Source organism: Orcinus orca, chromosome 10, assembly GCF_937001465.1.
Source record: "Orcinus orca chromosome 10, mOrcOrc1.1, whole genome shotgun sequence".
Classification (NCBI taxonomy): Eukaryota; Metazoa; Chordata; class Mammalia; order Artiodactyla; family Delphinidae; genus Orcinus; species Orcinus orca.
This window is the reverse complement of record NC_064568.1, coordinates 87950506-87978318: the sequence shown is the minus strand read 5'-3', so window position 1 is coordinate 87978318 and position 27813 is coordinate 87950506. Positions and strand designations below refer to the sequence as shown.

Below are 27813 nucleotides of genomic sequence, written 5' to 3'. Positions count from 1 at the left end.
CTAAATTTGGTGAATTTATTTTGCTATACATTTGGCCAAAAGTTTGTCAGTAATAGCATAAACCAGATTTTAGGGATAGTAATAAAGACTGGTAAAAGTACTAAATGAGGAGGTATACTATTGTAGCTTATCAGTGTTAGAACACGAAAACACCTAAACAATCCAAAAGCGAGCAAGTAAACAAACAAACAAAAAGAAATACAAGGGAAGAGCTAAATTCAGAGGTATGTAAACAAGCAGTGTAATACAGCAGAAAGGTCAAAATCTGGAGAAATGAGTTCCTACCCCAGTTTTAGAAATTCCTGTGAGGATTTAGGTAAGTTGCCCCAGGGCCTTAGTGCCCTTTACTTGTAAATGGGGTTGATTGAGCCAAAACAATGAATGGCTTTCTAACAGTTACAGTTCTGTAGGATTTACTAATAGAAGAAACTATGTGTCCTGCACACATAAAGCAAAACAAAACAAAACTGTATGAGCTCTACTTTTGTATGTTTTATATATCCCTGTTGTGTGTAAAATTTATTTTGGGGTAGGGAGTGTTCTCTGTTTAAAAAACTATATCTATCTATTCCTTTCTAAACAATCACTGAGACAAACTGGTCTGCTCTAATATTCTATGATGTAGTATATTCCTCAGTGTAGAAAAATCCACATATCCAGATCAATGTGTAGAATAAGAATAGTGATAGTGAAAATGATTCATTTAGTCAACAAATATTTATTGACTAAATATTTGCGTCTACTACATGATAGAACACTGTGACTGGCCCCAAGAGATAGAATCTTGAAAAATAAGTTCTGGATTGGTAATGGGAAACTTAGAATCCAACTGGGTCCAACACACACCAGCCGTGTCAACTTAGGTGAGTCAGGTTTCTAGACTTAGATAATTCATAATCTGATTCGTTAAACATATATCTTACCAAATGTAACCCTAGATTCTAACTGCGCATCTGGTACTTTCCCCGCTTCCAGCGCTCTTAACATACTCAATTTACTTCTGTAACAAAACTCGGACAATGTTCCTAGCGTGATTTAGATTTAATTGCTCAAGGATTCCAGGTTTCAGGTTTCTGGAACCTGTTTTTCAGAATATTTGCTTCTCCTGACTTTGTGTGTGTTGTTCTGTTCTATCATTAAAACATCATTTCTTTCCTTTTCTTTCTAAACTCCCTGAAAATGCAACTGTGGGAGGGAGATGTGTGGACCCACTATCACTTTTGCATAAATTACTTCAACAAGTATTTGTCCATGGCAGATGGGATTAAGCATGGTGGGACAGAGTCTTGGATTGCCTAACTTTGAAAAGGGAGGAAAAGGAAAAAGAAAATCTTGACAGGTGAATGACCGCAGAAAGGGAAAGTGGGAAATTGCCAGATACATCTACAGCACAGATTTCCTGATGATGTTCACTGAGGAGGTTAAGTTTCTGTCATCAAGAAACTTAAAAATATTTTAAAAGACAAAGCATGGACAAAATAGGACTCTTGAATAATTATACAGATACTTTACAGTTCACCCTTAAAGTTAGTGGTTCATAGAGTATTTTGGTAATTCAAAGCGTTGGAAACATCTTTGTGGGACGATTTCTCTATCAATGGATGCTCAAATATAAAACCCAAAAGATTGCTCTGCGCCAACATCCTTCTTCCATTCTTATTGTTATGCAAAATTGTGATAACATCTCAAAATTGCAAATATTTTTATTCTGCTTAATAGGGTAGAATAACTCACACCAGAAAGATAGCTATGTCAGTCAGTGGGTGGGAATACATTATGGAGTTTTAGGTCTCAAAGAAAGACAGAAAGAATGAGTTTCTCTAATTAAGGCTGACAGCAGCAGCAGAACCTGACCTGGCTGGCGGTCCTAAAGTCAACCCACTCCCATTTCTGCAGGTTTTGTTTGTTGGTTTTTAATGAAAATGATCACTTCTCACATGTTTACATTCAAATAGGGACTCGAAAGTCAATAAATGCATCTATTCATTCAGTTGAGGAAAGCAATCCAATTTTCCCAGTGTGTGCACGTGTTTGTGGTTTGCTAATTTTTTTTTTTTTTTTTGTCTTTTTAAGAAATACATATGCTGTAGCGTCAAGGGGGGAAGATTTTACACACTTCCATGGTGATGAAGTTTAATGGTAATCCTTTTGTATGTGTTTCTGGAGAAAAAAATTTTTTTACATAGGTATTACTTTAACACCAAAGAATACAAATAAAGTAGCATATTTGAAATCTCTCTCTTGCAGGTTCTCCTAACAAGAATATCAGGTCACTAGTTCTTCCTGTGCCTCATCTTGTGTTAATTCTACATAAACACATCCTAGAAAACAGCAAGGGGATATGCCAGTTGTGGCCTTCCAAATACATTCCCCTTCTCTGTATGCTAGAGTATATTTAAAACAGATTATATTTTCCCTCTGTGTCTCAGTTTTCACAGTTAATAAGACAGGCATTTCCATGGCTGACTTGCTGTTTTCATGGGTAGCAACCATTCTGATTAGTATTCCAGATACCAAGTTTACCAAATTTTATCCAGAATTCAAAATGCCATAGACAGTAAAGATTTTGCTTCTTGTTGTTTATATTTAAAACATCAAAATAATACTAATCGTATTGTTAAATATGTTATGATTGTTCTGGTAGCTGGTGTTTCTAAAGAAATGTCTGTTGAACCAGTGCGTCTTGAAGGATTTTCATGCCAAGTGGAAGCTGGAGAGATTAAAAATAATCTCCTACCATTAATCTCATATGCAAAACTGTAAAATAAAACCTTGCATTGCACTAGGGAGAAGGCAAGCTGGAGATTTACAACACTGAGAGTTACGAGTTTCAGTTCTTATGATCTGAATTTTTTTGTTCTCTATCATACACAACCAATCTCTAAAAACCTCCACTAAATGGAAGATAGTTGAAGGTAATGTTGTGTAAGCTGCTGATAAGTTTTCATAATTATTCTTGTGAAATTAACAGAATCAGTTGAGTTTTAGTACCAAACCTAATTAACTTCCAAACCTAACTCTTCACAAGGATAAATGACCCAGTGTTTCAAAAAAAAGAAAAGTAAGCTTAGCTGTTTCCTGCTACCATTTCCTCATTTGGATTCATCCTAATCTTATGACATTAAGGATGGCACCATAATAAATAAGATAAATAAAATTCAGTGAAGCGATTAGAAGGAAAATGGAGGAAAAATTAAGGAAAAAGTGGAAGTGGTGGTGATGCAGCAGTGTGTAGGTTACATGAATTCCTGTTACAGCTTCTAAAGATCAGCCCCAAACTTTACAATTAGTTTTTTTTTAATTTTAAATATTATATTCTGCATAAAAATATGGGATAATTTCATTGATACATTTTATATGTAAGCCTGAAAATTTTATTCCTAGCTAGTTTAACACTAATATTTTGAGTTGTATGCACTCTAAAATCCAGTTTGAGAGAACCTGCAAAGAATATCTTGAAACTACACTAATATCATGTATGCCAATGGAGCTATTTGTCAGATCTGGTGAATTTTTATTTTCCTCTTGAGAATTTTCCAGAAAGGAGTATACTCAATTCTGTCTGGCGTACAATAACTAACACCCTTAGCTCAAAGATAAGTTTGATAGGAGATATGGGGATGCATAGCAGATTGGCCAGCAGACACCACCCAGTTAATGTTTAACAGTGGGTGCTGGTTTTATCTGGAGTATTGTTCTGTCTGGATTCTTATCTCAGGCTGGCTTATAGTTGGAAGACTCTAGAACTTCTGAAGAATTACTTATGCAGGTCCCTCTCCTGGATGTAATTTTGGTTTAGATCCAGAGCAGAGAATCAGCATGATGTTATCATCTTTTTTTCCCAAAAGTTCAGTACATTGAAGAGAAGGTAAATTGCCACTAGGAAGGAACTGCACATATTTTTGTTATTTTTATATTTAAAAGACTTTACTGAGATATAATTGACAAAATTGTAAGGTATTTAAAGCATAGAATATGATGTTTTGATGTACATACACATCGTGAAAGGGTTCCCAGAATCAAGTTAATAACACATTCGTTACTTCACATATTAATTTTGTGTGTGTGTGTGAGAACATTTAAGTTTTACTGTTAGCAAATTTCAATTACACAATACAGTATTATCAACTATAGTCACCATATTTTACATGAGCTCCTGAGACCTTATTCTTATGACTGAAAACATGTACCATTTTACCATCCTTTCAACATTTCCCTCACTCCCCAGGCCCTGGCAAGTACTCTTCTACTCTCTGTTTCTATGAGTTCAACTTTCTGTATTTGGTTAGTTTTTTTTTTTAATTCCACATGTAAGTGATGCCATGAAGTATTTGTCTTTCTCTCTCTGGCTTATTTCACTTAGCATAGTGCCCTCCAGTTTTACCTAGGTTGTCACAAATGGCAGGATTTCCTTCTTATTAAAGAAATGCATTTAAAAAAAAAAAAGATATGTATCAGGATACAGTGATCCAAATGTGCCTTTAAAAATAAGAAATCTGTTCTCATAGGCAGAATCAGGTCTATTACCTAAAAGTTAATCTTCTTATATTACATTAAAGAGAAAAGAAAAGAAAGAAAGAAGGGGAGGAAGAAGGGAAGGAAGGAAAGGAAGGAAGGGGAAGAATGAAAAAGGAAGAATACTTAAGAACAAGCTATTTTCTGAGAATTATCCAAGTAGGTAAATTACAAATCAAATGGAAGTCCAGATCTAATCACATTTACATAAATTAGCATTCAGTTCTTGGTAAGTTCACTGGTTAATTCTGCCACTCATTCATTTTTCCAGGCATGTGCAAAGGGCTAGAAGGAGAATGGTAGAAAAGACCCTGCCAGATAAGCAACGGTTTCAAACCACAGCAGGCAGGGACCCTGACCTTAGTATGCTTGGGAGTATTTGACTGTCAGCAAAATGATCTCCATGAAGTACCCTCCAATACCTATTGTCCATACCGCTCTCTTGATGTTTCGGGGACAAGTAGATTATGCCTTCTGTATTTAATATTTATAAATTGGTTCAATGTCTCAGGCTTTGGCTTAGAAGCCATACAAGAAAGGGCAAAGTATGAAAGAGGGTAGTCAGGTACAGAGAGAAAAGTAAAAAGAGAAACAGTCTCAACAGAGCTGTAGTTATTTTCTGTAAGCAACTGGCCCTCAGAAGCAACTGACATCCTTAGTCAGATGCTAAGCATGGGAGGTGGAAAGGCCATGGCTGGCACCCTTCACGGAGCATCGGGCGTGTACACGGCACAGGTGTTCTGGCTGCAGAGGCCTGCCAGCCAGCAATCCGATTCTCCGAAGGGATTAGGCACAGTTGCCTCTTATTAGAGTAGGACATTTACGCAAACACAGGATCCACTGTTGTTCACTTTAGTTGTTCTCGTGAAGTCCCAGCCTCTCTGGTTTAGAGATGAGAGAAGCAGTGCAGGCTCTACGATTCTTGTTTTTCTGCTTGTTAAAATTGGTACCCACAGTTTCTACAAAGTGACTACGCAACTCTGAAATGATGCATGAAATGGGAAAAAAACGGAAACAATTTTTGCCCTGAATGCTCGGGTCACAGAAATTACAGACATGGATTCACACAGCAAATGGTGAGAAGCCTTTCCTTAGCTTCAGCCAAGAGTTCAGCTGACTGCAGTGGGTCATCCCAGTAAACGCTGGGCTGAGTCAAAGAGAATAGAATGTCTCTGTCAGTTTCTCTGATGCCATGTAATATGAATCCTCTCAGGCCTGCCCTTCTTCCAACTCCGTCCACCAGGTTTTCTTATCACCCACATTGCTTCCTGACTTTTTGCTTTTCCTTTTGCTGTATGCCCTTTCCAAATATGCCAGCAGTCCCCAATTTTTTGGCACTAGGGGCTGGTTTTGTGGAAGACAGGTTTTCTGCGGACCAGGGTGGGGTGGAGATGTTTTGGGGATGATTCAAGCACATTACATCTGTTGTGCACTTTATTTCTATTATTATTACATTGGAATATATAATGAAATAATTATACAACTCACCATAACGCCAACAGGAGGCGGAGCTCAGGCGGTAACGTGAATGATGGGGAGCGGCTGTAAATACAGATGAAGCTTCACTTCATCACCCGCCACTCACCTCCTGCTGTGTGACCTGGCTTCTGGGGGTTGGGGACCCCTGAAGTACTCGATCTTTTATTTGTGTGCACTCTTCTCTTCCTTCTACTTTTTTCTCTAAGTTTCCTTACACTTAGTGGCTGCTTAGGAAGCATTCTGAAGGGAGGCAAAGTGGGAATGGGGTTATAGAACTTAAGTATTTATTAAAATACAGTCATACCCAGGAGACAGAGCCACCAAGTGCTCCCTATCTTTAAGTGCCAATCCATGCATTCTAAAAAAAAAAAAAAGCTATCTCATCTCACCATCGTTAAAACTGTCAATCAAATGTCTTCTGGGACACACTTGGGAAAGACCACTTTCCTATGCACTGCGTGCTTGCTTGTGTGTACCCATAATACATGATCTGGATTTACTCCTCAGCTGTCTATCTCTATCTCCATCCCTGTCTCTCGAACTCAGAGAAAGAGATTAAAATGTAAGAGTAAAGTTGTATCAGAAGTATAACTTTGAAATTTACTCAGAATAAAGAAAAATAAAAATTCATGCTGCAATTTAAAGGCTGTATTTCTCAGGAATTTTTCTGTTCAGATGTATAAATGAGGCTGAGGAAATTGGTTATAATCCCCATTGCTTCTCTTTCTTTAAGAATCATTACTTGACTTCTGAGAATTCCTGGGGTTTCCAGGAAAAGTATGAGAATTGACATCAGGATACTGGCAAAGGCTTCTGACTGTGGTACCTACTAGTTGTAGGAACTGTTGAAGTTACTTAGCTTTTCTAAGCCTTGATTATTTTTTTAAAAAATATGGTAAAATTAGGGCAAATCCCTTTTGAGAATTTTGTGAATCAAATGAGATAGAGTGTGTTTAAGACTTTAAAATTAAGCAACTGTGCATAGAGAAGGTGATTACCTGCTTTACGATACTAGCCCTTACTTCAATTTCAGACGGCTAAACTGTGAGAATGTTGTTTTAACTTCTTCAAATTTCACCATATTAGTTCATAACCTGTATTTTCAAAGTGAGAATCTAAAGTCAATGTAAAGAATCCATGTCACACCGTGGATAGGAACATGAATTCCACAGCCAGTCTACCTGAGTTCAGATCCCAACTTTGCTATATGATTCTGTTTCCCCATCTGTAAAATGAGACTAATAATACTGCAGCAGCACAGGGTTGATCTGGGGACTCTGTGTTGTAGACTGGTGCTTGGCACATGTAATGTGCTCCATAAGCATTTGCTGAACTAAAATAAAACAAAATAAAATTACAAAAGTAAAATGCACTCAAGGCTGTTATTACCAAAACTATTCTCACTAGCATTCTAATCAAGTACCTAAGGCTCAAATATTATTTGATCTTAGAACTTTTGCACAGAGATCAGCACTATAAGTTTTGTATGATTCCAATAAGATATTTGCATCCCTTCTATTTTTGCCTTCTCATCTCCAACAAACCACTTCCTTCAAGTCCTTTTTTTTTTTTTTTTAATTTTATTTATTTTTGGCTGTGTTGGGTGTTCGTTGCTGTGCGAGGGCTTTCTCTAGTTGTGGCAAGCGAGGGCCACTCTTCATCGCAGTGCGCGGGCCTGTCACTATCGCGGCCTCTCGTTGCGGAGCACAGGCTCCAGACGCGCAGGCTCAGTAGTTGTGGCTCACGGGCCTAGTTGCTCCGCGGCATGTGGGATCTTCCCAGACCAGGGCTCGAACCCGTGTCCCCTGCATCGGCAGGCGGATTCTTAACCACTGCACCACCAGGGAAGCCCTCCTTCAAGTCCTTTTTATTGGCAGTCAAACATGTGCTGCTCTAATGCATGTAGAATTTAATCAATTAATGGAGTTCAACAGGCCATTTCCATTTGCAATATTTTGAGAGGTTAATTTTGCAAACACCTGAATACTTTGGAAGATTATGGAGCAGTCTGAAGTTATGGCTCATGCTTAATCTCAGTGGACTGAACAGAGAATGCTCAGTACTTAAGTATAACCTTTTCTCCACCAAATGTCCTTGGACAGATGCTAATTCCCTACTGACTCAGTATCTTTATCTTAAATTTACATTTCCAAGCTGTTTTCAAAAATAATTTTGCAGAAGAGTTCATGGCTCTGGTGATATGTATCATATATACTAGCTTCCTTCTTTACCATGTCCACCTCCTTGCTCACATTTCCGAGGATAAACAACTACTTATGACAAAATATTTATCATTCAAACATAAAATATTATAAAACTCCCAACAAGAGCAACAACAAAAAACAAGAAGAAATTAAAAAAGGAAGTGTGTGTGTGTATGTGTGTGTGTATAGAGACAAGAATAATTGTTAATTAATTCTCAGTCATTTTCATATTATACAGGATGTTTTATACTAATAGTCATAGAAGCCTGTTAGCAAAACTGATCTTTTTATAACTAATATCATGTTGAAAAATATGACATTAATTATGTATTATATATAGATATTCATATTAAGAGTTAACTAGTTGGTTATGCTTTAACATATTCCACATATGACACAAATGCAATTTGTTTCTTTTGCCCTTGAATTCTCAAACTTTTGTCTGCATCTGTATCACCTGGAAGGCTCGATAAACAGAGATTTATGGGCTTGTGCCCAGAATTTCTGGTTCATTAGGTCTAGGGTGCAGCCCAATAATTTGTGTTTGGCAAATGTTTCCCAGTAATGCTGATACTGCTGGTCTGAGGACCACACTTTTAAGAACCACTGTCCTATAGTTCTCCTGTAACAAAGGAAACTGAATTTTATTGTGATAGACAGTTAACTTTTTTGGCTCCCTGTGAATCACACCTCTTGGCATCCATTCCCTTTGTATGAATTTGGGCTGGGCTTGCGACTTGTTTTAAATGGTGGAAAGAGGCAGAAATGATGCTGTGCCAGTTCTGGACCTGAGCCTTAAGATAGCCTGGCAATTTTTACTTTTGTGCTGTTGGAAGTCAGCCACTATATAAGAAGTCTAACTACCCTGACACCTTCATGTTTGGGAAATTTCAAGATAAGCACATGGAGGACTAACATGAAAGAGAACTGAGGAACCCAGCCAGCAGAGAGACCCAAGTTCCCAGGCAGACAGCCTCAGCTGGGCTCCCAACAGCCAGCCAGCACCAACTTGTCTTATGAGTAAAGGCATTTTAAACCTGCTCGCTATCAGTCAACAGAAGGTAAAGCAGAAAAACTGCCAAGGTAACTGATGATTGTGAGAAATAATAAGCTGTTCTTAAGTTTGTGGGTGATGTTTTTAGGCAGCAATAGAAAATAAAGGGCTTTAAGGAGACTTACTAAAGGCTGGGGAAAATAGGAAGAATATTGCTATTGGCAGCAGGAGAAAATCAAATGGATGATAAAAAAGGTACTTAGTAAAATTATGGATATGGAGATTTCCAAGCAGAATGCTGAGAGTGCAAATTTACTTTCTCTGATAAAGATAGGAGGAATGAGATCCAATAATTTAAGTTTAAGTTTTCAAACAAAGTTACAAAGAAATACAAAGAAGCCAGGATTTGCTTCATTCAAATTAAAGCTGTTTCTCATTCTCAGTTTTTCCCAAGTGGAATAATTCTCAAAATAATAAATGGCCTGAGGGCGAAGATCAAATGAGGTTGCTGTTAGTAAAATGTGGTGTCTGGGTTAGGGTCACGTCTTAAGACACTTTGTTAATTCCTTTAAAACACCTAAGGCTATGCCCTCTCTGTTAGGCAGTAGGGTTTCTGAGAATTTTAAGGGTGTACCACATAGAGCTTCTCAGCTAGAAAAAGGACTTTGAAGAGTCATAGGACATTGTCCCGCACCCAAAATTAGAGAGGAGTCTTTTTTAAAGAGATTTGTTGTCGTGACTTTCATCTATTTTATAGTAATAGGATGAACTCCAGTAAGATTCATTGGAAACCTATAAAGCTTTTAAGATAATTGTATTAACTGAAGCACTGCCAATTTGGATTAAAAGGTACAGACACGGTTCAAAATTAACAGCTTTCTGTTGGCAGGAAGTAGGTTGAGAAAGTTATTCATCTATAAATATGGGTCATTTAATATGGAAAAGGAAGGACAGATTAGAGGATGGAGCCATTAGTCATAGAGAAACAGTTGTCAGTTCTAAGCAAGGAACTATTTATGTTCACCCTAATAGATTTCAGAATTTCTTTGGACCAGTAATTACTATGTGCCTCCTATATTCCCTGTTTTAGAATTTGAGTGTTTATTATGATTTTTCTTGTCCCTGGTGTACAGCTGTATGTTGGGGATATGAGGGAGAGAGATAAATTGTCTCATTTTCTCACAGATCTTCAAATCAGGAGGAGCCATGCCTTCCGAACCTCATCTGTATCTAGATCTGACTTAGGTGATGAGAATCTGGACTTCACGTCTAAGACTATGCTATAATGAGATGTAGATTTGTGGGTTGTAGGAGGGAATAAATATATTTCATATGTGGAACTTGAATCATTGAGGGCCAGAGGACATATGAACCTAACTGTAGGAAGAGGACCTGGGAGGAAGAACTGGGGCCCTTGTTGACAGCCCCTGAGCTTCTAGCTGACAAGTGGTATCAACTTGTCAGACAAGTGAGTGAGCCATTATGGAAGCAGAGCCTCTGGCTCTGACACCATGTCAAAGACAGTTCAACCCAAACTGCAGAATTATGAGCAAATAAATTATTGTTGTTTTAATCCACTAAACTTTAGGGTGAGTTGTTATGCAAGAGATATTTGAAATGCTTTATCTCTAGAACAAAGACAGATTAGGGTTCATCCTACAAATTTACCACCCTACTCCCCTTTCCCCTTTCCATCTGTTTTGCCAATAATCTTGCCTCCTAGGATTCCTGTTATCTTTTGCCCATTTATAATTTTTCTCTAGATAATATAGTCAATATTCTTTATATATTTATCTTCCTCCCCCTCTTGCTTTTTACTCATCACTTGTGTAACAATTAGTGGACACATTTACAGTCATTATTTTTTGTTTGTTTGTTTCTATATTCTGTATCTAATATTTGACTTCAAAATCTTATCCTCACAGAAACCAGTAAAATGGACCTTACTGAGAAGTGCTGGAATCTGTCTAGTAAAGATGGGGTTGGAAAGTTTCTCAGCCTCTGAGCTCTCTCTGCTTACTCTCCTAGACTCAAAGGATGCATGATTGGTGCCCAGGAGTGACTCTGCAGCACTTACAGGGTAGAAGTACTTCTGGTATCTGTCCAACCCTCTCCAGTCCCAGACAACTGGGAATTTATTTTGCTCTTCTTACTTTATTTTCAAGTCTACTAAACTTCCAATTCTCTTTTAAGATCAAGTGGTTGAGTCATTGTTAGTTTATTTGGGGGGACTAAATTCAACACCAAAGCAGGATTTTATTTTTGAAACACTTATAAGTTGTTCAAAGGAGCAAGAGAAATTCTTGACCTTTGGAAAATTCCAGGACTAGGTTACCATTCTTCTTGCCTTCCAAATATGGCCCTATTTTATCTTCTAATTATAAACCTGCACAAATATTTAATATGAGATATATTTATAGCATTGGACCTTCTTATGCTCTACTTAATTTAGCATCATTCATCCATTCATTCATCCAAATTCACTTATGTATCCAGCCACCAATCAACCAATATTTTTTTTGCTTATTCTTTATGAATAGTTCTATAGTAAGCACAGAATAGAGAATAATATCCCAGCTCTGATGGATTGTTTTATATAGTTGGTTTCAAGTTATATACAAGATAATTCTTGAATTTGATCACCTTAAATTTACTAGTTACTAAAATGTTAAAAAAAAAAAAAGCAGATAAGAAAATAGTATTTCTGACACATCGCAGAGTTCTTTGCAAGTGTGTTTAATGCTCAATGAATGAATAGATGAAATGAGTAAATGAAACATCATCTCGGTGCTGTCTAAACCCAGGAAAATCAAAGGAATTTAGGGAAATTGTGTGTTCTAGAATGGGATGTGTTCTGCTGAGTTCAAGTCTTTTTTGCTTTCTCCCAGTCTCACTTAGGGGTTTTCAGGATCAGTAAATTGTTCTCTTTTACCTAGAAGTCAACCATAAGAGAAGAAACATGAAAAAGTATCATTAATTAGAAAGAAAATAGCAAGCTCCTCCAGATGATCACATGACCTCATTTTTTTCCTTTTTTCTTTTTTTTAAGATCTAAAGCCATTAAAGAGTTCTTTCCCCTCAGTTTACGTTAAAACTTAGTGACATTCAATTTAGGAGGCAGAGTAGAAGCTGAGAAAGACAGTGTCCCAGCTGAAGAGGGTCCTGTGTATTATTAGTTGTAAAAAATAAATTCTATTTAATTTTTTGAAGTGTGGATGTGGTCAGAGCAATAGGAATATTTTGGTTATGTACTGCTGTGAACAACCCTAAACTTAACAGCCTTTCTTTGTTTTATTTTGGCCGTGCCACACAACTTGTCGGATGTTAGTTCCCCGACCAGGGATTGAACCCAGGCCCTTGGCAGTGAGAGTGTGGAGTCCTAACCGCTGGGCCGCCAGGGAAGTCCCCTTAATGGCTCACAACAACCACCCTTTCATCATTCCTCGTGATGGCACAAGGGAGTGGTATGTTATAGTGTCCAGCTGTACTTTTCACTCCCATGCCTCAGATGTGTATGTGGCCCAGAATGGCTCACCTGGGCGCATATGTCTGGAACTTCCATTTTCTCTTTCATTTGAGTTTATGGGTTCTTCTCCAGTGGTGTCAGCGTTTCTGTTTCTCTGTATATTTTCTACACATGGGTCTCACCACATGGTATCTCTAGCAGGGGAGCCATCCTCCTTACATGGAAGCTGGGGCTCCCAGAAATGCAGAAGCAGCAGCTGCCAGGCCTTCCTCAGGAATCGGGATATAGTATCATTTCCACAGTATTCTATTGGTTAAAGAGACTTTCAGGCCCAGCCCAGATTTAAGGGAAGGCACTACACCAAGGTGTGAATACCAGAAGGTATGCTCTGTTGTGGTGCTGCAATGAAACAGATCACAAAGTGCAATCCTTAGTGCTTATCAACGGAAGTCACAAGTCTAAAATCAAACTTGCAAAACACTTATGTGGCCCCAACAAAATGCACAGATGACAAGAAGGCAAGATCACCATATAATGACTGATGCTAATCTCCCAAGGATGGACTAAGTATTAAAAAAAACGTGCCCTGGAGGAGGAAAGGCTTTTTCATTTGTCATCTTGAACATTAATTGTTTTCATTGGAATCATTCTTTTCAATATCAGAGAACAGAATGAATTTTACCATACTGCTGTGAATTACCCTCCAGAAAAAGCAGACTCTGAATGTAGAAATAATCTCTATTTCAGGAATGTGTGCCTTCCTGCAAAATTCTTATTCTTGATGCTGATTTCACATAAAAAATTATAAAATAAAAGGAAATTAAAAGGCATGCAATCCTAACTGAGTCTTACGTATTTTAGCTGAGGGCTGAAGACAAATGCCCAAAGCAATCTTGTATATCAGAATACCACCATTTACATCTTTTGTTCCCCTGTTTTCTTATGTATTGTGCAAGGTCCTACCTAAAAATGAATTAAATGGCAACTGTCAAGATGACAGCTTAAAAATAATTTTCTCTGCATTGTTTCTTTGATGTTTAATTGTATAATTTTAAAAAAAGACATGTTTAATCATCTCCTTATTCGATTAATTTACATTATCTCATTGTATGATATTAAAAGAATGACAGGGCAATTCATACTTTTTTTTTTATATTTTTACTATCTGTTGCTCTAGGACTAACTCAGTTTTGCAAATTAAGATTGGAAGAGATAGCGAGGAACATTGCAGGGAAAAAGGAAACCCTAAATGGATCTTCATGTTTATTAGATAATAAATTGTTTTCTTAGTTTTAAATTATATTTTATATACTATTTTGATTTCTCAAATGTGTCTAACCTCCCAAAGAGTGAATTTTTTAGTTTCTTTGTACTTGTTATCCACATTTCTATTTTTCTTTCACAAAAATATGGTATGAACGCCACATACATTTTTATGCAGCTCTGCAGCAGTGCATGAGATGAAATATTTGAATAGCATCTGATGTTGTGTGTGCTTTTCACCCCAGGAGATTTCTTTCAAGAAAAAGCAGTAGCCAGGATGTCCCAGAGTCTCCCCATCAGTATTCCCATAGCTTTTATTTTTGGCTTCATGCTAATCCTCGGGTATCAGAATTGGAGGCCTAAACATGTACTCTTTGTTTACATTATACAAAATGGTCAAGGAAGAGGAAGGGGAAAAAGCAGATTGTAGAAATAAGATTTTTTAATATGATTGCTTCCCTGGTGGGAAGATATTAGATGTGAAACCACAGCCAAAATTAACACGTATGTGCATGTGTGTGTATGTGTGTGTGTATGTGCATGTGAGTAGCAACCTCTTTGTTGAATCATAATCGATACCATTCTCACAAAAGCTTACAGGCAAGAATGCTTATTCTGCCTTGATACTTTAACAGGCTAATTCCTTTGAATTTGTGGCCTTGGAATGTACAGGTCTGTGTCCATGTGATCACTGATTATTTAAAAGAACATAGTTGATTATGTTTCTTTATTAATAGGGTGACTTTATGACTTGCCTGAAAACCACAAGGGAAGTCAAAATCCCCTTCCCCTCCCCACAACCTCCTTACCACCCGTTTTTCTGAACCGCTTGGAATAATCTAAAGCCCTATTCAGCTTGCAGCCAGATGTGAACAATCACTGCTTGACACGGGGTACAAATAACACCTCCTCCAGCCATTACTCTTAAATTGGAGCTGTGCCCTTGATGGAGGCTGGAAATTGCTCTGGCTTTTGTAACTTGCACATGAACATGAACGGTAGTAGGCACAGAGGGAGAAGGGGGCCAGAGTGTTTAGGTGGCAAGCTGCAGGCAGATCTGGGCCTGTCTCACAGGAGAGTGGTCTGTTGAAGTGGAGCGGGGTCACAGGTCACACAGTTCAACCTGAAGGAGTAAGTGGACTGATGTGTTCGGCAGACAAAGACCCGTTAAAACAGAACAAAACCAAAAAGAAGGTGAGGAAGGGTCCAAGCCAACTTTGAAACCTGAACGACCATTTGTTCTCATTCTTCAAAACTTTCAGGACTCTTCCAACCGGCCAAGGCTAAAGCTGTTTTCTGGTTCCTCGTGTTTGACAAAATGGAGTCCTGACATCTGACCTTCCATTAACCACAGACACAGAGTAGAATGAAAGAGTCTGGACAGGAAAAGCACTATTCCCTTAGCAAACTGCTATGTTTGATGGTCATGGTCAGATTTTACCAAGATCCTGAGATTATGCTTCAAAAATAAAACTAAAACTCTCTTTAATCCAAGTAGTATTGATCATCTTTGTTTTTGCTGCATGCGTCTTTTTTTTTTTTTTAAGTTAGGCTGCATTCTTTCTTTCCTCCTAGTTGTCTAGTATTTTTTGTGAAGAATAACAGCGTGTGCCGTCTGCGGAGAAGGCCCCTGCTGAGTTAATGTTCAAAGCCAAGGCATTAGAGCTATAAAAATCACGAAACAGGTAGCCTTCCTAATGCTTTATTCTTGAATTATTTGTTTTATTTACCTTAGTATTTTTCTTAAACATTGTTTTTGACAAAAGTCAGATTATCCTCTTTTTATAATTTTCGTATTGAACTAACTACCCCAGGGGGGGACAAAAACATGAAATGATTGCTTCTAACAGGGTAAAAATAAACATGATCCACAAATTGTGATCAATACTAGTGAAGTTCATGGCTCAATGATTAGAAAAGCAAATGAAGAGAGGCACAATATATTCTTTAAAAGAGATCCAGGTTACTTAAGAAGGCATAAAATGCATAGAAATTTTCCTCCATTAAGAATCATTTAGTGGAGCAACAGGAATTCTCATATATTGCTGTTGGGAATGCAAAATGGTATAGCCACTTTGGAAAACAGTTTGGCTATTTCTTACAAAACTAAGCATACTCTTACCACACAATGCAGCAATCATGCTCCTTGGTGTTTACCCAAAGGAGGTGAAATCTTATGTCCACACAGAAACTTGCACATGGATGCTTATAGTGGCTGTATTCATAACTCCCAAACTTGAAAGAAGCCAAGATGTCCTTCAATAAGTGAATGGATAAACTGTGGTACATCTGGACAATGGAATATTATTCACCGCAAAAAAGATATGAGTTATCAAGCCATGAAAAAACATGGAGAAATCTTAAATGCATTTTACTAAGTGAAAGAAGCCAATCTGAAAAGGCTCCATACTGTATGTTTCCAACTCTGGAAAAGTTGACACTCTGGAAAAGGCAAAACTATGGAGACAATAAAAAGATTACTAGTTGCCAGAGGTGGTGGGGGTCTGGGGATAAAAGATTAATAGGCAGAGCATAGAGGATTTTTTAGGACAGTGAAAATACTCTGTACAATATAATAATCATGAATTATGTCATCATACATTTTTCTAAACCCATAGAATGTATAACAGCAAGAATGAACTGTAATGAAAACTGTGGATTTGGGACAATTATAAACTGTCAGTGTAGGTTCATCAATTGTAACATATTTTTATAACCCACTCTGGTGGGTGATGTTGATAATGGAGGAGGCTATGTCGGAGGTGGGGAGGGGTGGTGTATGGGAAATCTCTGTACCTTCTCTCAATTTTGTTATAAACCTAATACAGCTAAAGAAAAGGTCTTTAAAAAATCACTTAAAAGTGAAAAGTGAGGATTAGAGGAGGGAAAAAAGCTTTCGTATTCATTAAATAGAAAAAGGAAAACTCTTAATGTCAACTCTGGTTCCACTGAGTACTTGTTGCTGTTGACACTGTCTGACTTAGTTACTAGTGGTCCAAGTGAAGCCTTAGTAGAAAATCTCACTGGCTTAATTTAAATTTTGGCCACCCCAGCTCTTAGAGCTATGAATAGACACACTCGCATTTGTTTGGTCTATGGAGAAAATCACCTCTTAGAAATATGCTTTGTTAGAAGGGTGCTAGATTTCCCTTGAAAATAACATTTATGTACTGAACCTTTTAAAAAAGAAAAAAAGTGCTGAACATAGAGCAAACGATTTAAAAATGGATCACATGCAATATTAATATTGAGAATGCTGATAAAAAATGTACATGTGTGTTAGAAACACTGACAAAAACCCACTTAATTTTGTTAATTGAGTTATACCTTTTATATATATATATATATATATATTAAGGTGCACAGAGCTTAAATGAAGATCTTAATGAATTTTTATATATTGTTATGCTTCTTTCACCACCACATGTATTAAGACATAGAACATTTCTAGCATTCGAGAAGGCTCCCACACCACCCTGCAGTTAGTACGTACCTCAACAGGAGCCATTATTCTGTTTTACCTCTTTTGAATTTCGTATAAATGAAGTATATGGAATGTATGCTTTTGTACCTGACTTCTTTTACTCAACATTATGTCTGTGAGATTCATCCATATTATTATGCGTATAAGTATTTCATCCTTTTTTATCGATGCATAGGATTCTGTTGTAGTTATACACCACAATTTATTTACTTATTTTACTATTGATGGATATTTTTTCCCCGAGTGTGGCTATTATATGATCATTATTGTATATACCTTTTGGAGGACAAAAGTATTCATTTTGGATGGCTGTGTACTCAGCAGTGGAGTTGCAGGTCATATAGTATGTAGACTTAGTAAGTGTTGCCAAATGTTTTTCTAAAGACACTGTACCAATTAACAGCCCCACCAAAAATTCAAGAGTTTTTATCCTCCTCAATCCTTCATATTTTTAATTTTAGCCATTCTGCTAGTGGTTAGTGATATCTCATCTTAATTTGTATTTTTCTGATAATTATGTTGAGCATCTTTTCGTATGTTTATGTTCCTAACCTTTTTTAAAATATAAGGTTTTGGAGTTCAGCTTAAAAGTTACTCAGGAAGCTTGGGTATAGAGTCAGTTTCTTGGCAGTGAAAAGGAAGGTGAGAAAAGAGAATTAATGTTTACTTACTGCCTATCATTTTGTGAGAACTTTACGTATGCTATCTCAGTTAACTCTTTTAGTAGCGGTATGTGGTAGGTATTTTTTAACGGATGGTAAAGTTCATATGTTTATGAATAGAATTTATGCAATTTTCTATTCTCTTCCCATACTCTGATATGGCCTAATTTTTCCTTCACTCCCACATGTATTGGAAATTAATGTTTTTCTAGATTTATGAAGAATCATGATTATTACTATGACTTTTTAATGATGTTTCCTTAACCCACTAACAATCTAACGTCATGTTGAATAGTCTTCTCTATGCCTTTTGGTGTTTAACTTTTTACAATGAATCATTACTGTTATAATTTAAGACACTGTAAAGTTATTTCCATTTTGGAAAAAAAAAAAAATCTATCCCTTCTTTCTGGCCAAATGAGAAACCAGATCCTTGCCTTTTCAAATTGTATTATGAGAGGTAACCAATGACCTATTTGCTTTATTATTTTCAAAGGCCTTTCAGTTCCTAGCTTTAAATTAATAAGTAGTCTTATCCCAATATTTACACTCTTCTTTTATGTTTTAGCAAGTCTCCCTTATCTAGGATTTTCTTTTTACAAAAATGTTCTCATATTTCTACTTAGTCTCACTGACACAATTAGCCTGTTTAAGGAAAAAAGAGACTGGTTGCAAAATGTTAACTTGGGAGGAAAACCAATAATTTTCTTAGCCTCAAAAGAAGTTTAGGTGGTACCTTGGTAGGGAGTGTTCAAGTTGGCTGATGGTATTACTGACTTCATTACTGGGTAAGAAGTTTCCTATACCCCAACACTCAAATCCTCTCCCCTTCCTCAGCCTGCAACCAAATCAAAACAAAACCCAAAATCAAAAAGGAAGAAAAACTTCACTGGAAAAAAAATTAATTGGTGTTTATCTCCTTTTTTAAAAACAAAAGTACACCTTAAAAAATTTTTTTTTTTGGCTGCGCTGTGCTGCTTATGGGATCTTAGTTCCCCAGCCAGGGATTGAACCGGGACCCTCGGCAGGGAGAGTGCACCACTGGAGCACCAGGGAATCCCCAATATACCTTAAATATTAACCAAAGCCCTTCCAGCACAGTTCTTAAGAATGAAGGTGAAGGTCAACTGTAAAGGCAAACTCAATATATGGAATTAATACTTTAAGCCTTTTTCACAAGACTGAGTACATAATAGACCTCAGAATTTTTTGTTTGATTTATCTTATTTTTCCTTGTCCAGGTACTTTTAAATATCAGTATTATATCAGTGCACTTGCTTATTTCGTGCCTAACAAAAGCCTATTCATTTTTGGTATTAATTCCTTTAACTACAAAACTAAAAACCTCTTCCTTGAGATATCATAATAAACCACTTCAACTTCTGAAATGTACCAGGCAGGTCCAGATCAATTTTTTATGCCATCATTAAGGATGAATATATTATTATCTACAAGTATATATTACCAATAATATATACTTACGACGACAAATATCACCAGGAGCAAATGCATTAGCTTCTAAGCTTCTTTGAATAATGTCAAATGACATGGCCTAAGTCCAGCATGCCTTATTGTATAATTTCTGAATTTACCTTTGTCTACATTCTTCTTTATTGTATAATGTTCAGTGGTTGGAGGTGTTTATATAATTTTAAGTACACTCTTTGCCACACATTTGAGTAGATTCACGCAGTCGAGTCAGTTGAGAGAAAGCCTAAGGATTTGATGTAAAAGTGTTGTCTTGGGTTTGGCAATGGCAATTATATATTTGGATAGACAAGAGGGCTGGCTGCCAGCTCTCCAAAGGGGTAGAAATTTCTGATGCTTTTTCCCGGGTCAGTTTATTTTGCCCTTAAATTGACTTTATTAAGTTAAATAGTCACCAATAAATCTCTATTTTAGAATTCAAAAGACATAGGTCTTTTTTTGGAGCCACAATGTTTTTCTAAGGGAGTTAGGAATAATTCAGCTCAGTTGCCTTCAATCCAATCTCATTTTAGAAGATAGAATGAGCCCTTCATTCAGACAGAGTGGGGAGAGTTTAAGAGAGAGATTGGTTCAAGATGGTGCAGTAGAAGGACGTGCGCTCACTCCCTCTTGTGACAGCACTGGAATCACAACTAACTGCTGAACAATCATTGACAGGAAGACACTGGAACTCACCAAAAACGATATCCCACATCCAAAGACAAAGGAGAAGCCGTAATGAGACGGTAGGAGGGTCGCAATCACAGTAAAATCAAATCCCATAACCACTGGGTGGGTGACTCATAAACTGGAGAACAATTATACCACAGAAGTCCACCCACTGGAGTGAAAATTCTGAGCCCCATGGCAGGCTTCCCAACCTGGGGTCTGGCAACAGGAGGAGGAATTCCCAGAGAATCAGACTTTGAAGGCTAGTGGGATTTGATTGCAGGACTTCGACAGGACTGGGGGAAACAGAGACTCCATTCTTGGAGGGCACACACAAAGTAGTGTATGCATCAGGACCGAGGGCAAAGGAGCAGTGACCCCATAGGAGACTGAACCAGACCTACCTGCTAGCTTTGAAGGGTCTCCTGCAGAGGCGGGGGATGGCTGTGGCTCACTGTGGGGACAAGGACACTGGCAGCAGAAGTTCCAGGAAGTTTTCCATGGCATGAGCCCTCCCAGAGTCTGCCATTAACCCAACCAAAGAGCCTGTAGCCTCCAGTGCTGGGTTGCCTCAGGCCAAACAACTAACATCTCTACCCACCACGAGTCCCTCCCATCAGGAAGCTTGCACAAGCCTCTTAGATAGCCTCATCCACCAAAGGGCAGACAGAGGAAGCAAGAAGAACTACAATCCTGCAGCCTGTGGAATGAAAACCACATTCACAGAAAGATAGACAAAATGAAAAGGCAGAGGGCTATGTACCAGATGAAGGAACAAGATAAACCCCCAGAAAAACAATTAAATGAAGTGGGGATAGGCAACCTTCCAGAAAAAGAATTCAGAATAATGATAGTGAAGATGATCCACGACCTTGAAAAAAGAATGGAGGAAAAGATCGAGAAGATGCAAAAAATGTTTAACAAAGACCTAGAAGAATTAAAGAACAAACACCTAGAAGAATTAAAGAACAAACAAACAGAGATGAACAATACAATAACTGAAATGAAAAATACACTAGAAGGAATCAATAGCAGAATAACTGAGGCAGAAGAACGGATAAGTGACCTGGAAAACAGAATGGTGGAATTCACTGCCACAGAACAGAATAAGGAAAAAAAGAATGAAAAGAAATGAAGACAGCCTAAGAGACGTCTGGGACAACATTAAACACACCAACATTTGCATTGTAGGAGTCCCAAAAGGAGAAGAGAGAGAGAAAGGATCCAAGAAAATATTTGAAGAGATTATACTCGAAACTTCCCTAACATGGGAAAGGAAATAGCCACCCAAGTCCAGGAAGCAGAGAGTTCCAGGCAGGTTAAACCCAAGGAGAAACAATGCCGAGACACATAGTAATCAAATTGACAAAAATTGAAGACAAAGAAAAATTATTGAAAGCAACAAGGGGAAAATGACAAATAACATACAAAGGAACTCCCATAAGGTTAACAGCTGATTTCTCAGCAGAAACTCTACAAGCCAGATGCAAGTGCCACGATATATTTAAAGTGATGAAAGAGAAGAACCTACAACCAAGATTACTTTACCCAGCAAGGATCTCATTCAGATTCGATGGAGAAATCAAAAGATTTACAGACAAGCAAAAGCTAAGAGAATTCAGCACCACCAAACCAGCTCTACAACAAATGCTAAAGGAACTTTTATAAGTGGGTAACACAGAGAAGGAAAGGACCTGTAGAAACAAACCCAAAACAATTAAGAAAATGGTAATAGGAACATACATATCGATCATTACCTTAAATGTGAATGGATTAAATGCTCCAATCAAAAGAGACAGGCTTGCTGAATGGATACAAAAACTAGACCCATATTTATGCTGTCTACAAGAGACCCACTTCAGACCTAGGAACACATACAGACTGAAAGTGAGGGGATGGAAAAAGATACTCCATGCAAATGGAAATCAAAAGAAAGCTGAGGTAGCAATACCCATATCAGATAAAATAGACTTTAAAATAAAAAAATATTACAAGAGACAAGGAATGACACTACATAATGATCAAGGGATCAATCCAATGAGAAGATGTAACAATTATAAATATATATGCACCCAACATAGGAACACCTCAATACATAAGGCAAATGCTAAGAGCTATAAAAGAGGAAATCGACAGTAACACAATAATAGTGGGGGACTTTAACACCTCACTTACACCAAAGGACAGATCATCCAGACAGAAAATTAATAAGGAAATGCAAGCTTTAAATGACACAATAGACCAGATAAATTTAATTGATATTTGTAGGACATTCCATCAGAAAACAGTAGATACACTTTCTTCTCAAGTGCACACAGAACATTCTCCAGGATAGATCACATCTTGGGTCACAAATCAAGCCTTGGTAAATTTAATAAAACTGAGATCATATCAAGCACCTTTTCTGACCACAACGCTATGAGATTAGAAATCAATAGCAGGGAAAAAAAACAAAAAACACAAACATATGGAGGCTAAACAGTATGTTACTAAATAACTGAGAGATCACTGAAGAAATCAAAGAGGAAATCAAAAAATACCTAGAGACAAATGACAATGAAAACACGATGATCCCAAACCTATGGGATGCAGCAAAAGCAGTTCTAAGAGGGAAGTTTACCGCAATACAATCCTAACTCAAGAAACAAGAAAAATCTCAAATAAATGATCTAACCTTACACCTAAAGGAACTAGAGAAAGAAGAACAAACAAAACTCAAAGTTAGTAGAAGGAAATAAATCATAAAGATCAGAGCAGAAATAAATGAAACAGAAGCAAAGAAAACAATAGCAAAGATCAATAAAACTAAAAGCTGGTTCTTTGAGAAGATAAACAAAATTGACAAACCTTTAACCAGACTCATCAAGAAAAAGAGGGAGAGGACTCAAATCATTAAAATTAGAAATGAAAAAGGAGAAATGACAACAGACACTGCAGAAACACAAAGGATCACAAGAGACTACTACAGGCAACTCTATACCAATAAAATGGACAACCTGGAAGAAAAGGACAAATCCTTAGAAAGGTATAACCTTCCAAGACTGAACCAGGAAGAAATAGAAAACATGAACAGACCAATCACAAGTAATGAAATTGAAACTGTGATTAAAAATCTTCCAACAAACAAAAGTCCAGGACCAGATGGCTTCACAGGTGAATTCTATCAAACATTTAGCGAGGAGCTAACACCCATCCTTCTCAAATTCCTCCAAAAAATTTCAGAGGAAGGAATGCTCCCAATCTCATTCTACGAGGCCACCATCACCCTGATACCAAAACCATACAAAGATACTACAAAAAAAGAAAATTACAGACCAATACCACTGTGGAATAGAGATGCAAAAATCCTCAACAAAATACTAGCAAACAGAATCCAACAACACATTCGAAGTATCATACACCATGATCAAGTGGGATTTATCCCAGGGATGCAAGAATTCTTCAATATATGCAAATCAATCAAGGTAATGCACCATATTAACACATTGAAGAATGAAAACCATATGATCATCTGAGTAGATGCAGAAAAAGCTTTTGACAAAATTCAACACCCATTTATTATACAAACTCTCCAGAAAGTGGGCATAGAGGGAACCTAACTCAACATAATAAAGGCCATATTCAACAAACCCACAGCAAACATCATTCTCAATGATGAAAAACTGAAAGCATTTCCTCTAAGATCAGGAAAAAGACAAGGTTGTCCACTCTCAGCATTATTATTCAACATAGTTTTGGAAGTCCTAGCCACAGCAATCAGAGAAGAAAAAGATATAAAAGGAATACAAATTGGAAAAGAAGAAGTAAAACTGTCACTGTTTTAAATGACATGATATATGATACATAGATAATCCTAAAGTGCCACCAGAAAACTACTAGAGCTAATCAATGAATTTTGTAACGTTTCAGGATACAAAATTAATGCACTGAAATTTCTTGCATTCCTATACAGTAACAACGAAAGATCAGAAGGAGAAATTAGGGAAACAATCCCACTTACCATGGCAACAAAAAGAATAAAATACCTAGGAATAAACCTACCTAAGGAGGTAAAAGACCTGTACTCAGAAAACTGTAAGACACTGATGAAAGAAATCAAAGATGACACAAACAGAGGGAGAGGTATACCATGTTCTTGGATTGGAAGAATCAATATTGTGAAAATGACTATACTACCCAAAGCAATCTACAGATTCAATGCAATCCCTAGCAAATTACCAATGGCATTTTTTACAGAACTAGAACAAAAATCTTAAAATTTGTATGGAGACACAAAAGATCCTGAATAGCCAAACCTATGTGAGGGAAAAAAACGGAGCTGGGGGAATCAGACTCCCTGACTTTGGACTATACTACAAAACTACAGTAATCAAAATAGTATGGTACTGGCACAAAAACAAAAATATAGATCAATGAACAGGATAGAAAGCCCAGAGATAAATCCACGCATATATGGTTACCTTATCTTTGATAAAGGAGGCAAGAATATGCAATGGAGAAAAGACAGTCTCTTCAATAAGTCGTCCTGGGAAAACTGGACAGGTACATGTAATAGAATGAAATTAGAACATGCCTTAACACTGTACACAAAGATAAACTTAAAATGGATTAAAGACCTTAATGTAAGACCAGACACTATAATACTCTTAGAGGAAAACATAGGCAGAACACTCTATGACACACATCACAGCAAGATCCTTTTTGACCCACCTCCTAGAGAAATGGAAATAAAAACAAAAATAAACAAATGGGACCTAATGAAACTTAAAAGCTTTTGCACAGCAAAGGAAACCAGAAACAAGATGAAAAGACAACCCTCAGAATTGGAGAAAATATTTGCGAATGAAGCAACTGACAAAGGATTAATCTCCAAGATATACAAGTAGCTCAAGCAGCTCAATATCAAAAAAACAAACAACCCAATCCAAAAATGGGCAGAAGACCTAAATAGACATTTCTCCAGAGAAGACATACAGATGGCCAAGAAGCACATGAAAAGCTGCTCACCATCACTAATCATTAGAGAGATGCAAATCAAAACTACAGTGAGGTATCACCTCACACCGATCAGAATAGCCATCATCAGAAAATCTATAAACAACAAATGCTGGAGCGAGTGTGGAGAACAGAGAACTCTCTTGCACTGTTGGTGGGAATGTAAATTGATACAGCCACTGTGGAGAACAGTACAGAGGTTCCTTAAAAAACTAAAAATAGAATTACCATATGACCCAGCAATCCCACTACTGGGCTTATACCCAGAGCAAACCATAATTCAAAAAGACACATGCACCCCAATGTTCATTGCAGCAGTATTTACAATAGCCAGGTCATAGAAGCAACCTAAATGCCCATCAACAGACAAATGGATAAAGAAGATGTGGTACATATATATGATGGAACATTACTCAGCCATAAAAGGAATGAAATTGGGTCATTTGCAGAGACGTGGGCGGACCTAGAGACTTTCATACAGAGTGAAGTAAGTCAGAAAGCGAAAAACAAATATATTAACGCATATATATGAAATGAAGAAAAATGGTACAGATTAACCAGTTTGCAAGGCAGAAATAGAGTCACAGATGTAGAGAACAAACCTATGGACACCAAGGGGGGAAACTGGAGGAGTGGCGGTGGTGGGATGAATTGGGAGATTGGGATTGACATATATACACTAATATGTATAAAATAGATAACTAATAAGAACCTGCTGTATTAAAAAAAAAAATTCAAAAAGAAGAGTGGGAAGAACACACATACACACACACACAAACTAGAGCTCAGAATGTGGGTGAGACAGTGACCAGGTTTTTGGTTGGAGTTGCTGCTCAAATTGTGGGGAATGATATTTCTAGGCTGTTATTTTGGGTATATGTGAGTGGCTATTCTGAGATTTATGGGTAGGCCCAACAGGATATGGCTGGGTGTGACGAAGATGTGGCTTCCCAGGAAAAGGAACCAAACGAGGAAAGAGCATGACAGAAATGCATGACCTTCATTTAGCCAAAGGTTCCTGCATCCTTGTAGATTTGAAGTCTTAAATCTGTGAAGTTGTGTGTATACTGCCAAGGGAAAGGAAATGTGATTTTCATCACTCTCTCTTGTTTGGCTCTCTTTTTTATTAAATACAATGGGGAAATATGGTACATTCCACTGAAGATATATCTCTCCATGGCAGCATGTCCACAAGGGTGGCTGCAGGCTGCACAGGACAGAAGCTGGGAACAGAAGAGGGAGAACCATTTGGAATAAAATGCAGTGTTGGAAGGAGAATCATCATGGTGCACATCTTACCATCTCTGACAGGACCCACAGTTTAGAAGAAAGAGGTGAAGTCTTTGGAATATTTCAGAATCAGTGATTGAAAATGAGAACGAACCACCTGATGAATGATAAATAAATAATATATTGCCCTTCTCCCCAGCTCCACAAAGCAGTTCCGATTTTTACTCCAGTCTGTATTAGAGTGATTCTAGAGGTCCATCTGGAAATGCTTCCTCACTCTTATTTGTTCACTTTCAACAGATATTGTTGAATATGTCGACGTGTGAAAGTTTCACATTCCTTGAGTGTGAATTCTGAGGCGAGAAGATAGAAGTTAAAGTGAAAAGACAAGCAGTGATCAGGTAACGGAAAGCTTGCCTTTTTTTCCTAAAGACTTGGTATTTATCCTATAGGACCTAAAAAATAGTATACACAAAGGGGGATCATTGAAGGGCTTTAAAGAGAGAAAATAATTGCATTTAAGTACTATAAATAGTCAATGTTCACTTTTCTTTTGCTTTACGTGATTAGTTTAAGGCCATGGTTCGCAAATTTATCTGAACCTTAAAATCATCTGGGGATCTTTGGAAAATTCCATAGCCCAGACCACATCCCAAACAAATTAAATCACAATCTCTAGGAGTATATGTTGGGAAACATAGAAATAAACAGAAAAAAAAAGTAAGTATTATTTACAGCAGATTAAATTGACTTGAGATGGGTTGGGCCAATTCATTTATTTATTTTACATTTTTTTTTCATGACTTTTTACTTCCTAATTTTTAAGTGATGGAAAATGGCATGATGAAACAGTGCCAGAACATCTCACCAAAACAGAAACGTTCAGTTGTGTTACTGCATAGGCACTTTGTATCTTGCTAGAAGAAGTTGGAGCTTGGGGTGAGGCAGGAAAGGTGATTTTCCAGAGACTATATCTTTGGGTCCATAAATTTCCCTTCATTTCTCCCATATGTCCCCATAGTAGTATTTTCAGTATAACATGATGTATTTGTACAATATTTGTGCTTAGAGAGTGCATAGTATTTATTTTTACCATGATGTAGTTATATGAGCAGGCATGGCCACATAGGTCAGTCATAGGTACACTGTGTCCCTGTTACCTGCAATTCAGGTAGGGATCACTTAACACACAAAAGGGCTTTTACATTACGGCCTGCATCACGCCTTTCTCTTCTACTTTGTGTGAAAAGCAGAACTTTTTCCCTTGGCCTTACTTGGATGATTAGGAGGAAGTTTCTTTTTTTTCTCTTTTTAGTTGCAAAATGCTAGTTAGTTAAAACACATACTCACACACGCACACCCCAAATGCAAACTATGAACTCTTC

At 37.3% G+C, this 27813-nt stretch overlaps 1 long non-coding RNA gene across 1 annotated transcript in view; it reads left to right on the top strand.

Moving 5' to 3' along the window:
• LOC125965689 (uncharacterized) overlaps positions 1-27813 on the top strand; it is a 388818-nt gene that overhangs the window by 314545 nt on the left and 46460 nt on the right. The window contains exon 3 of the long non-coding RNA XR_007479921.1: positions 26729-26829. This is a non-coding gene — a long non-coding RNA (uncharacterized LOC125965689). The remainder of the gene's footprint in view (positions 1-26728; positions 26830-27813) is intronic.